The 25,263-nt window shown below is 34.7% G+C and overlaps 1 protein-coding gene and 1 pseudogene across 1 annotated transcript in view; both read left to right on the forward strand.

The window, feature by feature from the left end:
• SNTG1 (syntrophin gamma 1) overlaps nucleotides 1-25,263 on the forward strand; it is a 534,413-nt gene that overhangs the window by 437,094 nt on the left and 72,056 nt on the right. The gene's annotated exons all lie outside the window — the stretch shown is intronic.
• On the forward strand, nucleotides 17,615-17,714 carry LOC112320896 (U6 spliceosomal RNA; annotated as a pseudogene).

The following is a 25,263-nucleotide window of genomic DNA, read 5'->3' on the forward strand; positions in this document are numbered from 1 at the left end:
AAGGTTTTAAACATTTAAAACATTTACATTTAAAAACATGTAAAGAAACAGTACTTTAAATAAGGACAATTTTAAAGGAGACAATATGAGTGATTTCTGCTTCCTATAAACACTTTTATTTTTTATTTTCTACAAAGTTAGGATTATATGGCTTGTAATCTGATTTTATGTAAAAATATATTTTGAATTTAAAATCTAGAGTAATATTCTTCTAAAAATACTGTGGTATCTTTTTTGAAAGTTGTTACCTAATTATTTGCCCAGGTTTATTTAGTAGTTTAGATACTTCCTCACTCTATCAGTCATATCTAAATGATCATTTTTTGATATTTAATAGGTAAACCTTGATATGACTATATATCAGGTAATCTGCTAAACACTTGTTAGGGCTGGAAAGAAAAGGCAGAAAAAATTTCTGCTGTCATTGAGCTTACATTTTATTAGGGTGACAGTGAGGTTAAGTAAATATAAAAGGACAAAAAAAATAGATAGTAAAGAATTGATCTTTGCTCACAGACTATTATTATAGGACTATTAAAGGACATTAACTTTCAAGTAATGTCCTTTAATATAAATTCCAAGTTTAGGAATTCCTGGGTGGAAAATATTTTAATATACTGACAATATTTATATATTTAAATTGCTTTAGATTTTAAGAAGTATCTAAAGGATTTTATTACCAGTAAACCAGTATTATAAGAAATATAAAAGGGTCTTTAAGAAGAGGAGGAAAAAAAAGAATCATAGATATAAAATACAAAATGGAAATAAATACAATTCTATGAATAATCATTTTAAATGTAAGTCACTTTAAATGCTCCAGTCACAAGACATGGGGTAGCTGAATGGATAAGAAAATAAGGTCCACATATATACTGTCTACAAGAGAATCACATTAGAAGGAAAGATACACACAGATTAAAAGTAAAATAATGATAAAATAAATGTCATGCAAATGGAAACAAAAAAGCTGCTGTATCAATATTTATATCAGACAAATGGACTTTAAAACAAAGGCTATAATGAGACAATAAGTACATTATAATAGATGGATCCATCTAACAAGAAGATATAACTCTTCTAAACATTTATGCACCTAACATAAGAACACCTAAATATGTAAAGCAAATCTTGGACATAAAGGGAGAGATTGACAATAATGTAGTCATAGTAGTGGATTTTAAAAGCTGTCAACATCAATGGATACATCAGTCAAACAGAAAAATCAACACAGAAGCAATAGCCTTAACTTAAATGACACACTAGACGGGATGGATTTAATTCATATTTTCAGAGAAGTTCATCCCAAGGCAGCAGAATATACATTCTTTTCATGTTTTCATGGAACATTCTCTAAGATAGACCACATGTTAGGGCAAAAAACAAGTTTCAATAAATTTAAATTGACTTGAAATCATATCAAGTATTTTCTCCAACCACAATGTTATGAAACATGAAATCAATTAAAAGAAAAAAAAACCTAACAAAACATAAACACATGGAAGTTAAAAAACATGTTACTAAATAATAAATGAGTTAACAATGAGATTAATGAAGAAATCAATAGTTACCTTGAGACAGGTGCAAATGAAAATCCAGTAACACAAAATTTATGGGACACACACAAAAAAGTGCTAACAAGGAAATTCATAACAACCCAACCCTACCTCAAAAATCAAGAAAATTCTCAAATAAACAATCTAATGTTACACTTAAAGGAACTAGAAAAAGAAAAACAAACAAAGCCCGAAATGAGTTCAAGGGAAAAAATAATCAAGATCAGAGTGGAAATACATGAAATAGAGTTACAAAGTAATACAAAAGATCAGTGAAACCAACTTGGTTCTTTGAATAGATAAAAAGGTTAGCAAACTTTTAACCAGACTCACCAGGAAAAAAAAGACCCAAATAAATAAAATCAGATATAAAAGAGGAGAAGTAACAACAGACACCTCACAAATACAAAGGATTATAAGAAAATGTTAGAAACAGCTATATACCAGCAAAGTGGATAATCTGGAAAAAATGGATAAGTTCCTAGAAATATACAATCCTCCAAAACTAAATCAAGAAGAAAAATAAAATCTGTACAGACCAATTATAACTAATGAAATAGAAGCAGTAAAAAAAAAAAAAAAAAAAAAAAAAACCACCTCATAGCAAACGAAAGCCCTAGACCAGACAGCTTCACAGGTGATTTTTCCCACACATTCAAGGAGTAACAAGTCCTGGTGAGGATGTGGAGAAAGGCGAACCCTTTTGTCCTGTTGGTTGGAATGCAGACTGGAGCAGCCACAGTGGAAAGTGTTATGGAGATCTCAAAAAATTAAAAATGGGTCTGCTTTTAGACCCAGCTATCCCACTTTTGGGAATATATCCAAAGGAACCCAAAGCACTAATTTGAAAGAACATAAGCACCCCTATGTCCATTGCAGGGCTACTTACAAACACCAAGATATGGAAGCAGCCCAAGCGTCCATCAGTACATGAGTGGATGAAACAACTATGGGACATTTACACAATGGAATACTATACAGCCATAAAAAGAAGAAAAATTTACCCTTTGCAACAGTATGGATGACATTATGCTAAGTGAAATAAGCATTCAGAAACATACCATATGATTTCATTCATATGTGTATGAATTCATATGTATAGTGAACTGAACTAACAAGGAAAATGGGGACAGACTCATAGATGGAGAACAACTGACAGCTGACAGAGGGAGGTTAGTGGGTGGAGGGATTGAGCAAAAAGGAAAAAGGACTCATGGACATGGACAACAGTGTGGTGATTGCTGGGGGTAGGTGGTATAAGGGAACTAAATGATAATGGAAAAAGCACATTCAAGATTAAATAAAAGTATATTGAAAAAACAAAAATGTTAGGAATCATAGGTTTCAGAAATCATGCACAATTATTTAAAATACTTGATAAATATTATGTTCACACATGATATAGAAAATACAATGCAAAAGATATCACATAAAAATAAGAAGAATGATAGAAATGTGTGTCACTACTTAAAAACAAACAAAAATGATTGGAAACCTCCAGTCTGAAAACAAACCAGGAAAAGAGTATTAAAGTGTGATGCCTCTGAACTTTCTAGAGAATAACTAGATCAATAAAACTAATATTTATTTTTAAGATGTAATTATTCCATTATTTTACTTTGACAAGTTATTTTTTTGTTTTGCCTGTTTCCCCATTGCTTTCATTTTAATAACACTTTTTAATTATTTTGTATTTGAGCAAAATTTTAATCAGAACTGTCTTAAAGTGTTTGTAATAGCAGGTTTCCTTTAGGCGCGATTCACTGCATTTACTCTACGTCAGGCAGGATTTGTTTTTCTCTTGTTTGTTTTACATATTTTTTATTTAGAAAGTCCTGAAGTGCAATGGTTATTATTACAATCAGGCAATGAAAATTTGCATCTCAATGACAAAGATTAATTTCTAGAATCATTTGATAATTGCCAGTGTGATTCCCCATCAATTCCAGTCCCATAATTTTTCATGTAGTTTTCATGAACAAGAACATTAAGATATTGACCCACAAAACCACCATATAAGAATCAAAACAAGGAATTTGGCATTGCATATTGTGGTCCTCCAGTCTTCTGACTCTACTTGTGATTCACCAGTTCAGAGTCATCTGATGCATGAAGTTGTCAGGTCTCTTTAGTTGCCTTCAATGAGAACAGCACCTGACCTTTCTCTACTCCAATGACCTTGACCCTACTAAAGAATACAGGTCAATTATTTTATAGATTCTCTTACCTGGGTTTGCCTTACAAAATGTGAGACTACATTACATTACATCACACTAGATTAGATTAGATCACTTTAATTTTCCCCGTTATGACATTAAATCAGATTGGATATTTTCTCCTCAGACCACATATTTTTCTTATTGTGATATTATACTATTGTTTTATCAGACATGCATGTTTTGGTTTATTCTCTTAGCAAAAGACCTGTTTAAGTCTATGCTGTCATTCTTGTCTCTGTAAAGTTACTTTTTAAATTTTTAATATAATAAGTACTATATAGGGAGGTACTTTGAAGCTATATGTGTTCAGTCTTTATGAATATTTCCACTTATTCATTAACATTTTAAAGATATATTTATGGTCAGAGTGGCCAACATAAACAAATCAACAAACAAATGTTGGAGAGGATGCAGAGAAAAGGGAACCCTAGTACATTGTTGGTGGGAATGCAGACTGCTGAGGCCACTGTGGAAATTCAAGTATAGAATTTCCTCAGAAAACTAAAAATGGAACTGCCTTTTGACCCAGCAATTCCACTGCTGGGATTATACCCTAAGAACCCTGAAACACCAATCCAAAAGAACCTATGCACCCCAATGTTCATAGCAGCACAATTTACAATAGCCAAGTACTGGAAGCAACCTAAGTGCCCATCAGCAAATGAGTGGATCAAAAATCTATGGTACATATACACAATGGAATTCTACACAGCAGAGAGAAAGAAGGAGCTTCTACCCATTGAAACAGCAGGGATGGAACTGGAGAGCAATATGCTAAGTGAAATAAGCCAGATGGTGAGGGACAAACACCATATGATCTGACCTTTAACTGGAACATAATCAACAAAAGAAAAAAGCAAACAAAATATAACCAGAGACATTGAAGTTAAGAACAATCTAACAATAGCCAGAGGGGAGTGGGGAGGGGATAGTGGGGAGAGGGGATTACAGGAACTACTATAAAGGACACATGGACAAAACCAAGGGGGAGGGTGGAGGCAGGGGAGGGAGGTGGATGTGGCTGGGATAGGGTAGAGGGGTTGGGAGAAAATGCAGACAACTGTAATTGAACAACAATAAAATAAATAAATAAATAAAAATTCGTTAAGATGGTGAAAAAATACTAAAACACATCTCACTGTTATACCTTATGAATAAATATATTTTAATATGTCATATAATTATCATATGAATAACAGAATAATATACTGTATTTGGGAATTAAAAGCAGAGCATTAAGTTGTTAAATAAAAACATTTAAAGCTGTGTCACAAAAAATATATATATATTTATGGTTTCCTATTTTAATCACTGGATTATAACTCATTACTATCATTTTTTAAACAATCCTCACTGAGGATATGTTTATTGATTGGGGGAAGAGAGAGAGATAGAGAGAGACAGATAGACAGATATTGGTGTGAGAAACATCAATTGTTTGTATTGATGCATCCCAACCAGGAATCAAATCTGCAACTTAGGTATGTGTCCTCACTGGGTATCGAACCCCCAACTTTCTGTGGAACAAGAAAATGCTCCACCCATTGAACCACCCATCGAGGGTCATTACTATCATTTTTTATTTTGAAAATCAGTTTGAGTAAGATTTACCTGTGGATATCCTTGAAGATGGCTTCTGTCTTTTGATAGGTCTCCATTTTTTTGAGCACTTCCTTATTTTCTGGGACAATAAAATTATATTTTGCTACAATCCAGCCATCAAAAATTTTTACTACTGAATTCTAGCTTCTCGTAAGTGAAGAATGATATTACGAAAGTGACAGGTGAGTGCTGGGTGTATGTTTTCCTCTTGGGAACTCTTTCATCCCAGGTATTAGCAGGAGGCTACTTGTCTAAATGTGTACATATGTATACATACACATACTGTATAAATCTGTGCAAACACATCTTTATTTACTTCTGTAGCCAACTATGTATATATACACATATATTACATATAATATATGTAGAAAATAATTGCATACTAATATTTCTAATTATAATCCAGAATTACAGTGTTCTAGTCGCCTTCTGTATTTGCAACACTTATCACTGATAGTGAAAAAATCAGGTTCACATCTTTCATTCCCCATAACACATTTAATTAGTTGATCCATCCCTCTCACTATCTCTTACTAATAAATACCCAAAAACCTCTTACTCAATCAAGCCAGGCATGCTATTTTGTTGTTTTTTATGAAATTGATTTTAGAAAAGTATCACTATTACTATATTGGGCACTATGTATATTTTATCAAGAATTTAAGCTGAATACATATAATATTACTCTGAAAAGCAGTTTCCTAAAAATTAATATATATATATAATATTTCCTTTTATACATTTATTTTTTTTTTCAATTTTAATTTACTTTAAATAAATTTTCTATTGGTTTTAGGTGAACAGCATAGTGGTTAGACAATCATATACTTTACAAAGTGTTCCCCAAGATATTTTCAATACACACTAGACACCATACATAGTTATTGCTATATTATTGACCATATTCCCTATGGGGTAACTTACATACCTGTGAAAATTTATTTATTCAGGTTCTCTGCCCATTTTTTAACTTGATTTTTTGTGAGTGTGTGCCTTTCTGTTGAGTAGTATGAGTTCTTCGTACATTTTGGATATTAGCCCCTTATCATTGGTGAACACATTTTTCCATTCAGTGGGTTGTCCTTTCATTTTGTTAGTGGTTTCCTTTGCTATGCAAAAACATTTTAGTTTGATGTAGTCCCATTTATTTGCTTTTGCTTATGTTTCTTGGTCCAAGTAGATATATCATAAAATATATTGCTAAGAAAAATGTCAGAGATTTTACTGCTTATGTTTTCTTCTAGTAGTTTCATGGTTTTGAGTCTTACATTTAAGTTCTTAATTCATTTTGAATTTAGTCTAGTTGTATTTTCTAATGTATCAGTCCAATTTTTCCCAGTACGATTTATTGAATAATAACTACCTTATTGTGTATTCTTGCCTCCTCTGTCAAATATGAATCAACCATATAGGGGTGGGTTTATTTCTAGGCTCTCTATTCTGTTCCATTGAGATACATGTCGGTTTTTATTCCATAACCATGCTGTTTTGATTGGCCTTGTTGTATGGTTTGATGTCAGGTAGTATGATACCTTCAACTTTGTTCTACTTTCTCAAGATTGCTGTGGTTATTTGGGGTCTTTCGTGGTTTCATAATTTTTAGATTGTTTGACGTAGTTCAGTGAAATATACCATTATTATTTTGATTGGAATTGTGTTGACTTTATAGATTGCTTTTGGTAGTGTGGACATTTCATTGATATTAATTCTTCCTATCCAGGGACACAGTATATGCCTCCATTTATTTGTATTTTCTTCAATTTTTTTCCACAGCATCATAATATTCTGAGTAAAGTTCCTTTCCTTATTGGTTAAATTTATTCCAAGGTATTTTATTGTGGTAATTGTAAATGGGATTTTATTATTTCCCCCTTCTCATAATTCATTTATGGCATATAGAAGTCATTTGATTTGTGAATATTAATTGTATATCCTACTTATTAGTGACTTTTTAAAAAGATTTTATTTATGTTTAGAGAGGGGAAGGGGGAGAGAGAAAAACATCAATGTTTCCACACATTGTCAAATGTTTCCTCCAGAGGCAATGTTTGGTTTCCTGTGGAGTGCCCCCTACTGATGACCTGGCCCACAACCTGGGCTGTGCCCTGTCTGCGAATTGAACCAGTGACCCTTTGGTTCACAGGACAGTGCTCAATCCACTGAGCCACATCAGCCAGGGCATTACTGAATTTATTTATCAGTTCTAATAGCTTTTTGGCAGGAGTCTTTAGGATTCTTAATACATTTATACATTTGCCAGGTATTGCATTACCTGGCAAACATTCAATAACAAGAGTTTTACTTCTTCCTTTCCATTTTTTTGAGCACCCACTTGTTAAATTACATTTTTATTTTTTTTAGATTTTTAATTGTATTTTCCCATTACCATTTAGTGCCCTTATACCCCCTCCAATCATGACAGTTTTGTCCATGTCCATGAGTCCTTTTTCCTTTTCACTCAGTTCTCCCACCCTCTAACCTCCAACCCCATAAGCTGTCATCCTGCTCTCCATTTTCTCCATTATGAGTCTGTCCCCATTTTCCTTTAGTTCAGTTTGTTCATAAAATTCCACATATGAGTGAAATCATATATTTGTCTTTCTCTGACTGGCTCTGCATGTTCTCTTTAGGTAAGTGTCTATTCACGTCCTTGGCACATTTTTAATTTGGGTTTATTTTTTGGTGTTGAGCTTTGTAAGTATTTTATAAATTTTGCATATTAACTAACCCCTTATAAGATGTATCAGCAAACATATTCTTACATTATATGGGTTGTCTTTTTATTCATTAATCATTTTCTTTGCTGGGAAGAACCTTTTTAGTTTGATGTATTTCCACTTGTTTATTTTTTCTTTTGTTTCCATTGCCTGTTGAGATGTATTTGATAAAATATTGCTAAGAGAAATGTCCGAGTTTTCTCTGCCAATGATTTCTCCTAGGATTTTTATGGTTTCATGTATAACATTTAAGTCTTTGATACATTTTGAATTTATTGTCCTGTGTAGTATAAGAAGGTGGTGTAGTTTCATTTTTCTGCATGTATCTCTCCACCACCATTTATGGATAAACTGCCTTAAACCATTGTATGTGTTTGCTTCCCCTGTCGAATATTAATTGACTAGAATGGTGTGAGTTTATTTCTGGGCTCTATATTTGTTCTATTGATCTATGTGTCTGTTTTTTTATGCCAGTACAATGCTGTTTTGATTACCATGGCCTTACAGTATAGTTTGATGTTAGGTAGTATGATTCCTCCAACTATGTCCTTCTTTCTCAGGATTGTTGTTGCTTTGGGGGGCCTTTTGTGAAATATTTGGTCTATTTTTGTGAAATATGTCATTGGAATCTTGATAGAAATGGCATTAAATCTATAGATTGCTAGGGTAGTATGGATATTTTAATGATGTTCATTTTTCATATCCATGAATACAGTATGTATTTCCACTTATTTGTATCTTTTTCAGTTTCTTCAGTGTCTTATAATTTTCCAAGTACAGGCCTTTTAATCCTTGGTTAGGTTTATTCCTAGGAATTTTATTCTTTTGCAGCAATTGTGAATGGGTTTTCTTTCTTAATTTCCTTTTCTTTTAGTTCATTATTGGCATGTAAAAATGCAACTGATTTCTGGATATTAATTTTGTATCCTCCTATTTTGCTGAATTCATTTCTCAGTTATAGTAGTTTCTTGGTGGAATCTTTGGGTTTCTCTATGTACAGTAACTTATCTTTGGCAAATAATGACAGCTTACTTCTTCCTTTCCAATTTATATGTCTTTTATTTCTTCTTGTGTGATTGTTGTGGCTAGAAATTCCAGTACTCTGTTGAATAAAAGAGGATATCTTGTTCCCAATCTTTAGGGGAGCCCCTGTAGTTTTTGCCCATTGAATATGAGGCAGTGGGATTGTCATCTATGGCCTTCATTATGTTTATGTATGTTCCCCCTATTCCCACTTTGCTGATAGTTTATATCATAAATGTGTGTTGGATTTTATCCAAAGCTTTTTCCGAATCTATTGATATAATCATATGTTTTTTATCCTCCATTTTGTTTATGTGGTTAATCACATTGATTGATTTGCAAATGTTGTACCAACCTTGCATTCATGGAATAAATCCCATTCATCATGTTGTATGATCGTTTTGTTGCATTGCTATATTTGGTTTGCTAATATTTTGTTGAAGATTTTAACATCTGTGTTCAACAGGGATATTGGCCTGTAGTTTTCTTTCTTTGTAGTGTCTTTTCTGGTTTTTGAATTAGGATAATGCTGGCCTTGTGAAATGAGTTTGGGAGCCTTTCCAACTCTCGAATTTTATGACAGAGGACTGGTGTTAGTTCTTGATATGTTTGCCATCCAATCCAGGGCTTTTGTTTGTTGCAAGATTTTTGACTACTTTAATTTCACTAGGTATAATGTCTACTCAGATTCTCGGATTCTTCCTGATTTTGTTTTGGAACATTCTAGAAATCAAACCATTTCATCCAGTTTGTCCAGTTTGTTGGCATATAGTTGTTCATAATATTTTCTTACAATCCTTTGTATTTCTTTGGTGTTGGTTGTTTTTTTCTCCTCTTTCATTTCTGATTTTATTTATTTGGGTCCTTTCTCTTCTTTCTTGATGAGTCAGATTAAAGATTTTTCAATCTTGTTTCTCTTTTCAAAAAAACTACTCTTGGACTCATTGATCTTTTGTATCACTTTTTAGACACTATTTTGTTTATTTGTGATCTGATCTTTATTATTTCCTTCCTTCTACTCACTTTGGGTTTTGTTTGTTATTCTTCTTCAAGTTCCTTCAAGTGTGAGGTTAGACTATTTATATTGGCTTTTCTCATTTTTTTTTTTCGAAATAGGCCTGTAATGTTATTAATTTCCCTGTTAGGATTGCTTTCCCAGTGTCCCGCGGATTTTGGATTGTTGTGTCCTGATTTTCATTTGTTTTAAGGTATCATTTCATTTCTTCCTTGATCTCACTGTTTATCCATTAGTTGTTTAATAACATGTTCTTTAGCTTCCATGTATTTGCATGTTTTTCAGTGTTTTTCTTGTGATTGATTTCTAGTTTCATAACATTCTTGTCAGAGAAGATTCTTGATATGACTTCAATCTTCTTAAATTTATTGACACTTGCTTTGTGTCCTAACATGCATTTGAAAAGTATGAACATTCTGCTGCTTTGGGGTGAAATGTTCTGAAGATATTGATTAATCCATTTGATCTAGTGTGTCATTTTAGGACATTGTCTTCTTGTTGATTTTCTGTCTGGAAGGTCTATCCATTGAATTAAGTGGGGTGTAAAACTCCCCAACCATGACTGAATTTCTGCAATCTCTCCTTTTATGTCTATCAGAGTTACTTCACATATTTAGGTGCTCCTATGTTGGGTGTGCAAATCTTAACTAAGATTATATCCTCTTGTTGGATTATCTCCTTTATCATCATGTAGTATCTTTGTCTCTTACTATAGCCTTGATTTTAAGGTCTATTTTGTCAGATATAGGTACTGCTATCCCAGCTTTCCCCCCCTTTCCATTTGCATGAAATATCTATTTCCATCCATTCACTTTTAGTCTGTGTATATCTTTCCATCTGAGATGGATCTCTTGGACACAGCATATATATGGTTTTTATTTTCTTATCCATTCAGCTACCCTATGTCTTTTGGTTGGAACATTTAAACCATTTAAAGTTAAGGTAATTATTGAGAGATACCTATTTAGTGTCATTTTATTGTTAGACTATTTTCCTCTGTTTTTTTAATTTCTCTTCTTCTTTTTCTTAAAGCAAGCCTTTAACATTTGTTGCAGTATTGGTTTGGTGTTAACAAACTTCTTTAGCTCTTTCTTGTCTGAGAAGCTCCTATTTCTCCTTCAGTTTTAAATGATAGCTTTGCTGGATTAAGTAGCCTTGGTTGTAGGTTCTTACTTTTCATCACCTTGACTATTTCATGCCACTCCCTTCTGCCCTGAAATGATTCTGTTTAGAAATCAGATGACAGCCTAATTGGTGTTTCTTTAATAGAACTACTTGCTTTCCTCTTGTGGCTTTTAGGATTCACTTCTTGTCTTCTAGCTTTGTCTTTTTAATTATGATGTGTCTCCATGTATGCCTCTTTGGGTCTGACTTATTTGGGACTCTCTGAACTTCCTGGAGATAGATATCTCTCTCTCTCTCTCTCTCTCTCTCTCTCTCTCTCTCTCTCTCTCTATATATATATATATATATATATATATATATATATATATATATATATATCTTTTTCTTTCACCAGATTAGGGAAGTTTTTGGTAATTATTCCTTGAAATATGTTCTTGATCCCCTGCTCACTCTCTTCTCCTTCTGATACTCCCATGTAGCAGATGTTGTTATGCTTCATGTTCCCCAAAATGTTTCTAAGCTCTCCTCATTTAAAAAAAAAATTGTTTTCCTTTTTGCTTCTCTGCTTGTGTGTTTTTTTCTACCTTGTCTTCCAAATCACTCATTTGATCCTCTGCTTCATCTAACCTACTGTTTATTCCTTCCAGTATATAACATATTTCAGATATTGCATTCTTTATTTCTGACTGGTCCATTTTATGGTTTCTATATATTTTTTCATGCTGTTGAGTATCCTTATAATCATTACTGAAAGATCTCTATTTGATAAATCTCTTGCTTGCATTATCTTTAGTTCTTCCTCTGGAGAATTTTCTTGTTCTTTCATTTGCATTCTGTTTCTTTGTCTTCCCATTTTGGCAGCTTCTTTGTATATTCAGCCTTAATTGTTAAACTTATCAATGACATAGCCTTGAGCTATAATCAAAAGCCAGGTTTAAATACCACAGGGTGGGACTAATTCCTACAGTTGGAGCTATTGCTTCCCTGTAGGCTGATGCCACTTGGAGAGGAGTGCTCTGCCTGAGGAGATGGCTTCTGCAGTTTGGGGGATGACTCAGCACAGCAATCCTGGAAGCTATGCATCCAGTTCTTTCCCTAGAGCCAATGACCACAAAGTTTCCTCAAGCTTCTCTAGTGCCCTCTGACCTCCCTCTGCCTTGGCCCAGGGTAAGTGGCTACAAACATAATTTTGTGCAGAGCTTCTCTTTTAGAGGCTCTCTGTGTCTCCAGCCAGCTCTCCCTGGCAGACAGGAACCCTGCTGATTTTCACAGCTGGAGGTTATCTGGGTTCCTTTCTGGTTCTGATGCTGTAGCCTGGGGATCCCAGCTTGGGTTTTAGGCCCTACACTTCTCAGGGGGAAACCCCTGGCCACAGAAATATCCATCAAGAACTTCAGCCGCCTCCTATGGGAGCCCAGCCAGCCTCCTCGTGCTTCCTCTGCATTCCCTACCAGCCTTGTTGTGGTGAAGTGGTTTCTTCTGTCTCTCCTTGGTTATAAGGCTTCTCTCCAGCTAGTGTTCAGTTGGTTATTCAGGATGATTTCTCTACAATTTAGTTGTAATTCCAGATTGGTCCTGGGAGGATGTTCGTGTAGCTTCCACTTACTCCTCTGACTTCTTGGATCCCCCAGCACCCTTACGTTCATTCTGTTTGTCTTTTTCATAATGAAATCACAGCCTTATGATGTTTTCATGAACCTCCTAAAGGAAATCAAGGTCCTTATTTAAACCATGCTAGTATCTCTTAGCAATGGGATGTACTAATAAAATGATTCACTCCTTTTTTTAAGAACTTAACATACAAGATATCTAATCTTGTTTTTCAAATAAACCTTAAACTTACCTCTGCATTTTCTGATATGTAATTTTGATAGGTCATTCTTTCCCCAACTAAGTAGGTCTAAAAGCACTCTTTTTATAAATTATTACAATTTCATGTTGCAGAAATCTATTCCCTTTCAAACTGAATTAGAAGAATACCATTCTGAAAATAAGCACTAGGGAGCATTTCTGTTTTAAATCCTAACATTCTAATTTGTTCTGATGACTTTAATAAAATGTTAGAGTATATCTTTCTTACATATTCCAAATGAAATGTGTATAATATTAATGAATTATGAATAAATTGAAAACTTTTAAAGCATTTCAAATGAATACCAATTTATCTTCTATAATAATTTTCTGCTTAGTAAAAATTTGTATGGGTAGTGAGAACATATCCTCTGTGTATGGAGAAAGCTAGAAAATTGATTTTCTCACTCAAATCAATTGTGCCAATCTCAAGGATTCACCTTTTAAGAAGGGAGCTATTTGTAATCCTTTATTCCATTTAAATTCCTTCAATACCAGTTTAGGTTTTTATATAATCTTTCTTAACTGAATACTTTGGATTTCTGTTTCCATAAGTGTTCTGCTGGCAAATTTACTATTGTATGAAATCTTAAATCTGTTTTGACTTCCACAACTTTATATTATTTTTTAAAGTAAAAATACAGATTTAATACCATAGGAACCAAGTATCAGCCTCTTTTGAAACCTTTATCTTTTAAAAAAACATTTCAGAGAAGTGTTGAAATGTCCTTCAAATTTATTTAGATTGCCCTTTTTAAAAAAATTATGCTGTGGCAGAGTTCATGTGAAGTACCAGTATTCAATCACATAATTAGGTATTATTAGTAATAACTATATTTTTGCTGTTGTACATTTTAATTGATGACTGTTCCTATTATTTTGTAATCATGTCTTTAGAATATCAATTTCTATGAATAATGATTTTTCTTATAGGGAATTAGCAACATAAAATGAACACTGTCTAAATTTTGTTACTTGTCATTTGCATATTTAATGGAGTTGACTAGATCGAGCCTCCTGCTCATCATCTCACTCTACTAAGTAGAAAAAGTGAAGAGTAGAGGTTCTCTGCCTAGTAATGACTTAACTGCTGGGTACAGGAACATGTAAGGCACAGACTTTCTGGACCATGCTGCTCTCTGTCCTTATTAACCTATATTTTTTAAGTATGGTTTTATAAGTCTGTGATGTTTACATTGAAGCTGTCAAGACATTTATACTATTAGAAATGAGCTGTGGAGTAAGTCAAGTTTTATGGTTTTCAAGACATACATGAACCTGATATGTTAAATTGAATTGTTGCATTTAGATTTCAGTGTTTGTTTGCTTTTTTCTTCTTTCAGCCTAGCAGCCTTAAAATTATATGTCACAGCTATAAGAGAAAAAGAGTGTTTTTTTCTTTTTTTTAAGTATATATATTTTTTATTGTTGTTCAAATACAGTTGTCTCCATTTTCACCCCACCTTCCCCCCGCTGCCCCACCAATCCCCACCTCCCAACCTGAAACCTATCCCCTTTGGCTTTGTCCATATGTCTTTGATCAGTTTTGAAATTTTTTTTCTTTTTAAATCACTTTTTATTGTTATTGTATTAGATATTGTGTTACAGTTGTCCCAGTTTTTCTTCCTTGGCCCTCCTCCACCCATCCCACTACTCACTCATAGTCAATTCCCACACTGTTGTTCATGTGTCTGGGTCATTCATACATGTTCTTTGTCTAGTTCCTCCCCCTTCTTTCAACCATTATCCCCCTCCCTCCTCCTTTCTCCTCACTTTCAGTCTGTTCCAAGTGCCCACGCCTGTGGTTCTATTTTCAATTAACACACTTTTATAGAAAAATAAAATTAGGATCATTTATATTTGCCTTTCAGATTACATCAGTTAACAGTTGGATTGTGTCAAAATTTACCTTGTTCCTAATTTAAAAAAAAACTTACTGAGAAGATTTATTATAGTGTTTCAATTTATTGTGGCTAACAAAGAGTAATTAAGAAGGAAATGATGAACTCTTATGACATGTTTTCCTTTCCAAGGTGTGTGTTTGTCTGTGTTTTGCATTTTGTGCTGTGGAGATATTATGATGTTTTGTAAATAATAGCTAACTTTTCGATAAACGTCTTATAAAAACATTGAGTAAAGTTCAATTTTGTTTTAGCATCACTATGCAAATTTTTCATTGTCTTCATCATTGTTTTCTCTAAACAAGAGCCAATGGACTTAATAGAACTAAGGCAATTCATAGGAACAGATTTATGGTTACTTTTATTTCAATTGATAATTTTACTACAGTACTTTTATTTTTATTTCCCTAACATTTATGCATACTTCAGCCATTTATTATGTACTAAGTATTATAATTTGTTTCTGTATGCCATAGTAACATGATTACCAGATTAGTTGGTTGACAGAAGGAGCAGTGAAATGTTAACAGTATGAATCTGAATCAGAATGTCCGTGCTTGACTTCTGACCCCGGTTTGGACCCATAAATTCCCAGCAATATATCATTGATAAATTACTTATCTTTATTTCAAATCCTTACCTGTAAACCAGGAATTATAAATATAGTTATCTTCTAGGGTTAGTGATATGAAAAAGTATATTAACAAAGGACAATTAATAGACATTAAATACATGTTGGTGATTTCTGTCTCTAAATTTCTCCTGAAATATGTGGCACCCTAAAGTGGTATTAGTCATGTCCACCAAGGCAGCTCCTTTACTTTTATTCATCATAGTTTCAAGGCCCATTTTCTGAGTGATATAACTTTTTGAGAAATGTGAAGACCTAGATGTGTTTTATTTTAGTTCCTTATTTAAATGAGATATCCCTTTCATCTTTGAAATCAGAGGACAGTCTTATGAGCAAAAGTTGGATATTAAGAGAAGGATGTCAGGTCTCAGTGATGCCATGGAATTTTATTATTTTTGTAACTCTTGAAGGTTACTATTCTCTGGGTGTGGCATCAGTTCCCTTACAACCACTCACTTTATAGAACGAGAAATAAGGAGTGTCCTAGATATCAGAGGTGTCTATAATTCGCTAGCATATTTTTCAGCAACCACGTCTTATGTAGAAGTCTATCTGGGCATTGAAGGACCTATGTGGCATGGATTCCTTGGGGCTGGGAATATAACCTGTGGGGGACCCCATCCCACAGTGTCCCCATGAGTCACAGATAAAATGAGGCTATGAATGAAAGATCTGCTTAGAGAGAAAAGGCTGGCTAATCTCTCAGAGGAGAAGAGCCCCGACGTCCTTTCTCCTGAGGCTTTCATTGAGAACGATATGTGCAGGGCTGTAAAGCATACATGGGTAGCTCATTAATCAGTGTTAGAGGGCTACAGTTAATGCAAAACAGATGTTGTTTACAGGTAACAATAGAAGGAACACAGAGATCAGCCTCAGGTTAGGGTCTGTTAGACATACCGATACCAAATGGTCTTTAAGGTATGGCTCAGGAATCTTCTTCCCTGCCTTGAAGTTAAACACCTGGTTATTCATTATCAGGGCTGTAGCAGAGCAAGCTTCAGTGGATAAAATGCATTCTTTTGGCCAGATTTCCCACGAGAACCCTTGGTGCTAGCATCAGATCATGCTTGCCTCCCAGCATTCCCAAAGTTCTGGTCAAGACTCACAGGCCCTTATTCAAAGCCTGGCTTGCAGGAGGCTACAATTCCCAATACCACACAAAGTGGTCCCCAAAAATAACCCTGGTCAGTTGACCCCCAGGGTTCTACTTTTTCTCCACTGACTTTAATTATTAGAAAAATTCTTTTGAAGATAGTAATTGACTGTGTCATTTGCAATTCCTATAACTCATTGCTCCGTCTGCTTAACCTGTATAACAGTGGGGAAACAAGGACAGGCGCGTAGTGCAGATAGCTTCTTCAGAAAGGGTATTGTTGATTATAAACTGGGGGTTTACTTCTGGGCTCTCTATTCTGTTCCACTGATCTGTGTCTGGTTTTTTTGCCAGTACTAGGCTGTTTTGATTACTAAGGCCTTATAGTACAGTTTGATATTAGGTAGAGTGATTCATCCACCTTTGTTCTTTCTGAGGATCTCTGCTGCTATGTGGGACCTTTCGTTAGGGGGTGGAAAGACCGAGCAAAAAGGAAAAATGACTTATGGACATGGACAACAGTGCGGTGATTGCTGGGGGGAGGATGGTGTAAGGGGACTAAAATGTAATATAAAAAATACAATAAAAAACAAAAATTGGTGTTGTCTACAACATGCAATTTCATTTTAAAGACTTGCTTAATGTAACATACCTTTTAAATATGACAATTCAAACAATATGATTCAAATAGTATTCTCCTCTTGATGGTCTCACAGAATTTGCAAATCATATCAGGAATCTTTGTTTGTATAATACAGTTTTTATGGGCTTCAGCTTTTTGATTTAGAGACAAAAGGGTGATGACCATGTAGTTGGTCAATACACAGAATGTAAAATATTGTGAATATCATCAAAGCACTAAAATTAATAGACTCATGCATTTGCTTGGGCAGCACATATACTAAAATTAAAACAATACAGAGATTAGCATGTCCCCTGCACAAGGATGACATGTAAAAGTAGTAGATTCATTTTGTCTTGTTGGACTATGTTATGCTGTCCTTATGTATCATTTTTCAGGTTCTGTGTGGAGAGGACCTAAGCTTGCACACACTGCAACGAGTGAGGGAAAGCACTATAGACTAGACACACTTAGAGAACAGCAGTCACTCTGCCTACAACTTCAGCCAACCAGCTTCCCAGCCACCCTCTCTCTCTGTCTTCCTTTGTCCATAACCCTACAGTTTGACCTAAGACCCTCAGGTGTAGCATCCTGGGGCCCTGGTGACTTAAAGCATTGTTCTGTGACATAGAAGCGAGACAGAAGGTAACACCAGAACCAGGTATGAACTCACAGCTCAGCCCAAGTTAGTCCCATCAACAGTAAATGACTTGTAGGTGGACAGACTATCTGTGCTGACATTCCATTAGAATGACCCGAGGGACAATATGTGCAAACACAACATGATAGAATTAACAAATACTTAAACTTTATTTTATTTGGTTTGTCTCCTCCCCTATATTTCTGTTTTCTGTAGAAATGTTTTCAAATAAACAAAAGCCATAACTGTAACCAGATTGGTGACCTGGCCCTGATCAGGTCTGCTAGGGCCATAGGAGAGGGTTTCAGCAAAATATTCACTAGTTTTCTAGGTGTGCTTTTTCAGGGTCATGGTCTCTACTGATTGGTCAGTGCCAGAATCAGGGGTGTCATTAGGCACTTCAGCTGGCCCTGGCATCGCCCACTTGGTTTTGCTGCTTTTCTGGGCCTGGAGCTTGTATCTGGCTGCAAATTGTTCAGCTGTCTATTTCCCTACTTCTCTTGTCCTGGCTTACTGACTTTTTTTCAATAACCATCTAAACAAAAAAATAAATTGATATAGACTATTATTAATTGAGCTGATCATTTGAGACATAATGTAATAAATGCTATGTAACAGATCAAATATGGGCATTAACTAAGTTTCATCAAATTTGATTGCAGAAATAAAAACTTATTTTGGACAGAATTATACCTGCATGCTTTGTATTTATATAAAGTCAAGATTATTGATGTAGAAACATAAACTGACACAATGAATACTAAAGGGCATATATAGCTTGTTACATGTCAGGAATGGAAAAGAATTACATACAAAAGGAAAGAGGAATGTGTCTTATTCCAGATATTTAATGGCTCTGAGTTATACCATAATCAATTATTTTCATAATGTATTTATCAAAAATAGTATTTATATTAAAACATATTTCATTAGTATATATGTACATATGCCACATTTTATATATTATATTTTTAAATTATACATTGTTATATATACTTATGACAATAACTCTATTTTTATATGTGAAAGGAAATTTATTATTGATATGTATTTTGATGGTTTTACTATTATGTATAAAAGTGAAAGAAAAAACAAAAGTTCCTCAGAATAATCCAGTATGTTAATAGTCCTTTATGGAAACTCACACGTTAGAATTTTTCCCAACCAATTGCCAATAACATTGCTTTAAATGACATTTATATACCAATAACTATGAATTCATTCAGAGTTCTCTCTTAATTACAAATGTATGTATTTATTACCTTCTATTCAGTTACAGTTGTGTGCCTTTTCTCCCCATCCCTCCACCCCACCCCAGCTGAACCCCCCTCCCTCCCCCACCTCCACCCTCCCCCTTGATTTTGTCCATGTGTCCTTTATAGTAGTTCCTGTAATCCCTTCTCCTCACTGTCCCCTCCCCACTCCCCCCTGCCCCTTGTTAGATTGTTCTTAACTTCAATGTCTCTGGTTATATTTTGTTTCCTTTTTTCTTCTATTTATTATGTTCCAGTTAAAGGTGAGATCATATGGTATTTGTCCCTCACCATCTGGCTTATTTCACTTAACATAATGCTCTCCAGTTTCATCCATGCTGTTGCAAAGGGTATAAGCTCCTTCTTTCTCTCTGCTGCATAGAATTCCATTGTGTAAATATACCATAGTTTTTGCATCTACTCTTTTGCTGATGGGCACTTAGGTTGCTTCCAGTACTTGGCTATTGTAAATTGTGCTGCTATGAACATTGGGGTGCATAGGTTCTTTTGGATTGGTGTTTCAGGGTTCTTAGGGTATAATCCCAGCAGCGGAATTGCTGGGTCAAAAGGCAGTTCCATTTTTAGTTTTCTGAGGAAATTCCATACTGTTTTCCACAGTGGCCGCACCAGTCTGCATTCCCACCAACAGTGCACTAGGGTTCCCTTTTCTCTGCATCCTCTCCAACATTTGTTTGTGGATTTGTTTATCTTGGCCACTCTGACTGGTGTGAGATGGTACCTCATTGTGCAGAGTTCTCTCTTAATTACAAATGTATTTATTATATTCTAGATGCCTCTGCATGGATATCTAATAGATTTTTCAAACTTAACATGCCCTCCCACAATCCAAATGCCCACCTCAGTTAATGTCCATCTTAACTTTCCTCTTGCTTAATTCCAAGACCTTGGGGTCAATCTCAAGTCTCTCTCTCTCATACACTTATATGCTGCATCAGCAAAAATGTATCCCAAACCATGGCTATGACACTGGTTAGGTGACCTCATGGCTCAACTGCATTAGTCTAATCGTTTTTCTCCTATTTTTATGCCTATCCATTGCCCCCCTAGTAGCTTTCAATTTCACTCAAAGTAGACTTCAAAGTCTTCAAGGCAACTACAGGACACTGTAAGATCTCTATCACACCACCCCCCTCATGCTGTCCCCTGTTTCCCTAGTCTGCTGCTACCTGCCCGCTAACTCATTGCAATTTCATTATTATGTTTTGACACACATAAGCTTTAAGTTCTTTAACTTGTTGCCATCCTCTCTAAATATCTAAATTGTTTACTCTTTTATTTCATGCTACTCCTCAAATGGGACCTCCTTAAAGAGCCCTTTCCTAAGTATTCTATTGAAATGGCAATGCCCTGGAAGGCTGGACTCCCAAAAGCTCATAACAGGCTTTTTCACCAGATGGCATGTTATGATTGAACAGTGTTTTTGTTTCCTTTGCGAACTGTCTCATCCCCAATCAAACAATCTCCATGAGGCAGAGATATCTTGTTTGGCTCTGCGATATGTACCTACACTAGAACAGTGCCTGGCATCCATCAGGCATGCAGTACTTTTTTGGTTGACATAAAATGAATACCTATTATAGGCAAAGGGTAAAATAGTTTCTGACATAGTAGTGGAGGTATGCTATCTTGAACTGTGCTGGAAATATTTCCACAGTTAAAAGTTCCTGTATTTGTAAAAGAAGTAACAAGAAAACAACAAAATAGATAGCATCTAATAGGACTGTGATCATTTTTAGGAGACAAAAATCAAAAGCCAGGCTAAAAATTTTATAATTTATATTCATGAAGAGTAATTGAACTTTGGGGCCCCAAATGTTCCCCTTTATCTGCTAACATGTTCAAGATTAATTGTATACATTTTATGAATGATTTGCTAGCCAGATACTCCTTCCCACTATGATATGCACTTTTTTATTTTCCATGGGCATAGCACTGATAAAGTATAGCAGGGTATATAAATAAAAGTTTAGTTTTAGGTGACATGAGTAATTCCCTTTGTATCTCATGTTGGCCAGATCCATACAGGTCCATTCTGGCTGACTGATGGATTTTACTACTTAAGGGATTAGGAAAAAGTTGGATAGGTCACAGTGAAGAGATACTAACATAACCCTGGCCAGGTAGCTCAGTTGGTTAGAGCATTTTCTTGATGTGCTAGGGTTGCAGGTTCTATCACTGGTCAGGCCACATAGAAGAATCAACCAATGAATGCATAAATAGGTAGAAAAAAAATTGATGTGCCTCTCTCTATCACTACCTTCCCCTCTCTCTCTCTCTCTCTCAAATAAATAAATAAATAAGATAGCTAAAACACGACCAATGGAGAGAGGTAAAATAATGTGCTTGATTTGGTTTTACAAATAGAAAGCTGAAAGGTAGGTCACATCTGTTCTTGAGGCTCTAAAGGGTTACTTTTTAGGAATTGACAACCCCAATGTTTTTAATCACGTGTGAACAAATATTAAGAACAGAAACTGCAAACTACAATGTGAGACATTCAGTTTTCAAAAAAAGAAGATTGAAGAATAATTTTCATATACTGATTGTGATTTGTTCATAGATTGTGGGGTGCATACTGGAGGCAACTGATTGATGTTTCTCTTTTTTCTCTTTCTCTCTCCCTCTCTCCTTCCCTCTCCCCCTAAAAGCAATAAACATATCTTTGGGTAAAGATTAAAAATAAAATAATAATGAAAATTTATTCAAGTATATTAAATAAGAAATCATGAATACAAATCAAATGCCAGGATGAAAGTTTTATTTTTATTATATGATATTGTTTATAAACTTTAAAAAAACAATTATTACGTAAAAAAGCATTCTTCCTTTGAAGGTGCATAGCACTTTTCCACATGGGCTGCTAGTTGTCTTCACTGAAACGCTTTTCTTTTTCCATTTCTAAATCCTGTGAAAAGCTAAATCAAACACATATTAAGCCAGTGAAGGAGCTTAAGCTATGCTGGTGGATAGATTTAAACAAGGAGGTTGTTATGGATTCTGTAACTGAGGAGCCTGTTGGAAGGACAGGAAGTTAGCTGGGGTCATTATCCCCTACCTAACAGAGTCACAAAAAATAATGTTGGTTTTGCTTTAAGATATCAGTTAATGCATTTGCAACTGAATCACATAAATTCTAGTGCAAAGACAGATGCTCCGCAGGAAAATTTTTGCCCTTTGAAACTGTCAGTCTCCTAGTGCTCTGGTGGTCGGGGGAGATTATCCCACATCCACCCTGTTTGAGCCACTCAGCTCTTTCCCCAAAGAGTACTGAACCCAAGAGTATTAATCTTAAATATTCTAATGCCAATAATCCATTCACTATGTGAATGGTTATGTTTTTTAAAATATATATATTTTAATTAAAAATTCAAAAATCTCTGAATGTTCAGCATCTTTACTTATTAAGTCATTTAAACTTTCTAGACTTTAATGGTCTCAATACAGAATGGATCAGGAGAAAATGTCTGTAAAAGCTTTTTGTAATATATATGATATCAGTCAAGTCAAATGTTATTAACAGGAATGACAAATGTCTACAGGGACCAGGGTTACCATATACAAAGCTATTTTAAGCTGGGACTGAATTCCATACTTCTGTGGACACACGCATGCAGCACACACAAAATATTTACGGAATGGCAGAAGTCAAGTGTGCATCAGCTTCAGCAAGCGTGTGTCCCTTTCATTGTGACTGGCGTTAGTTTTGTTAATGAACTGAGCCTTTCTGACTCTGCTAACGTACATATCCTACATTCTATATAACAGTGTCACACTGTCCTACAAAGAAAGGGGTGTGTGTGCATGCGCTGGAATATAGAATTCAGAGTCTGATATCACCCAGGCTTTAGTGACACTCAGTATTAGTGATGGCTAACATTGTTAATTATTAGTGATATTATGGAACACTTAACATGATGAGCCAGGTCATTTCTAAGTGATATACATTTAAAGTCATTTAATCTTTATAAGATCCTTGAGGTAAACTACTATGATCCCGTTTTTTAAAATGCCTGCACTGTTTCTAAACTGAATGACTTCTAAGCTAATGAGTTTTAAACCCTAGATGAAACAGCTTCTAAAATGTGGAAGTGACTGATGTGTCAAAGACCTATTTCCCTCCTCAGGGAAATGAAGGTGATAGACTATTTTGATGGGTCATTATAAGGATTAATTTACAGAGTGTATTTGAAAGATATGCTTTATGTTGTTTTTCTAAAGTTTGCTTTATGTCTATTTATATAGGGATTCAAATTTCCTAAGAAGGAGAAAAATTAAAGTTCTATTTTTTCTTTTTCCTTATAAGGCAACTAATATCCAGAAAAATGAATTCATTTACATGCATAGAGTGTTCATTTGGATTTATTTTAAATGAAGTCTTAATACCTAAAATGTATTGAATTTTAATTCAATTTTTTTATTTAAATTATATTTTTTAAAAGTTAAAACTTTTACTTTTTAGATGAGATTTGCCTGTGAATATATAAGTCATAATTTACAGATTTAATGATATTCTAAATAAATACTTTGGCATGCATAAGGTGACATTTTAGTAGAAAAGTGATTTTGGTATCTTAGTATCTGCAATTGGTATAAAAAATGAAAATATTCAAATTCATGGACATCACTTTCACTTACTTTTGATGTATTCTTGCATAGCAAAAAAGAAAGTGGAAATTATATAATTAATTATATTATTAATTAATTTAATATTGCTACTGTTCCAAATTATGTATGTCCAACGCTTCAAAAAGCCGAAACTCAAAACACCAGATTTTGCAGATAGAAAAGGTGGGTTGACTGAGAGATCATCAACAAAGAAGAGGGGAGGTCTAGTCCTCAAATCCACCCTAAGAAAATATCGGGTTTGGGCTTCTTTTATGAAGCAGTGGGTAGGAGGCAAGTAGGAGGGAATTTTTGGTCTTTAAACTTGTGTCACAAGCAGAATTTCTCTAATAATTAGCATGCCTGTGGGAAGGACATGGGAACAATTCAAGCTTGAAGAAAACGGAGTCAGAGACCCAGCATTTCACTCTGTTACAATGTAACTTAAAAATAAATGTTATTTTCCCATGTATATCATACTGGCTGAATAATATACCTTCTTTTCATTCTGTGATATACAGAATCAGATTTCTAATATTTTGAGTTGAATTCCCAAATTTCTCTTTTGCAATATCTAATGGTGGAAAATATTCCTAAAAATATTTTGATGTATTTCAAAATTTTCACTACACAAAAATATTAACAACAGTATTTTTCATTGTGTGTATCAGTAATTTTCATTTTTTTATTTTTTTAATTTTAATTTTTTATTGTAATTCAATTACAGTTGTGTGCCTTTTCTCCCCATCTGTCCACCCCACCCCAGCTGAAACCCCCAGCTGAAACCCCCACCTTCCCCCACCTCCACCCTCCCTCTTGATTTTGTCCATGTGTCCTTTATAGTAGTTCCTGTAATCCCCTCTCCTCACTGTCCCCTCCCCACTCCCCCCTGCCCATTGTTAGATTGTTCTTAACTTCAATGTCTCTGGTCATATTTTGTTTTCCTTTTTTCTTCTATTGATTATGTTCCAGTTAAAGGTGAGATCATATGGTATTTGTCCCTCACCATCTGGCTTATTTCACTTAACATAATGCCCTGCAGTTCCATCCCTGCTGTTGCAAAGGGTATAAGCTCCTTATTTCTCTCTGCTGCGTAGAATTCCATTGTGTAAATATACCATAGTTTTTTGATCCACTCAATTCCTGATGGGCACTTAGGTTGCTTCCAGTACTTGGCTATTGTAAAGGGTGCTCCTATGAACATTGGGGTGCACAGGCTCTTTTGTATTGGTGTTTCAGGGTTCTTAGGGTATAATCCCAGCAGTGGAATTGCTGGGTCAAAGGGCAATTACATTTTTAGTTTTCTGAGGAAATTCCATACTGTTTTCCACAGTGGCCTCAGCAGTCTGCATTCCCACCAACAGTGCACTAGGGTTCCCTTTTCTCCACATC

This window comes from Desmodus rotundus, chromosome 8, assembly GCF_022682495.2.
Source record: "Desmodus rotundus isolate HL8 chromosome 8, HLdesRot8A.1, whole genome shotgun sequence".
Taxonomy (NCBI): domain Eukaryota; kingdom Metazoa; phylum Chordata; class Mammalia; order Chiroptera; family Phyllostomidae; genus Desmodus; species Desmodus rotundus.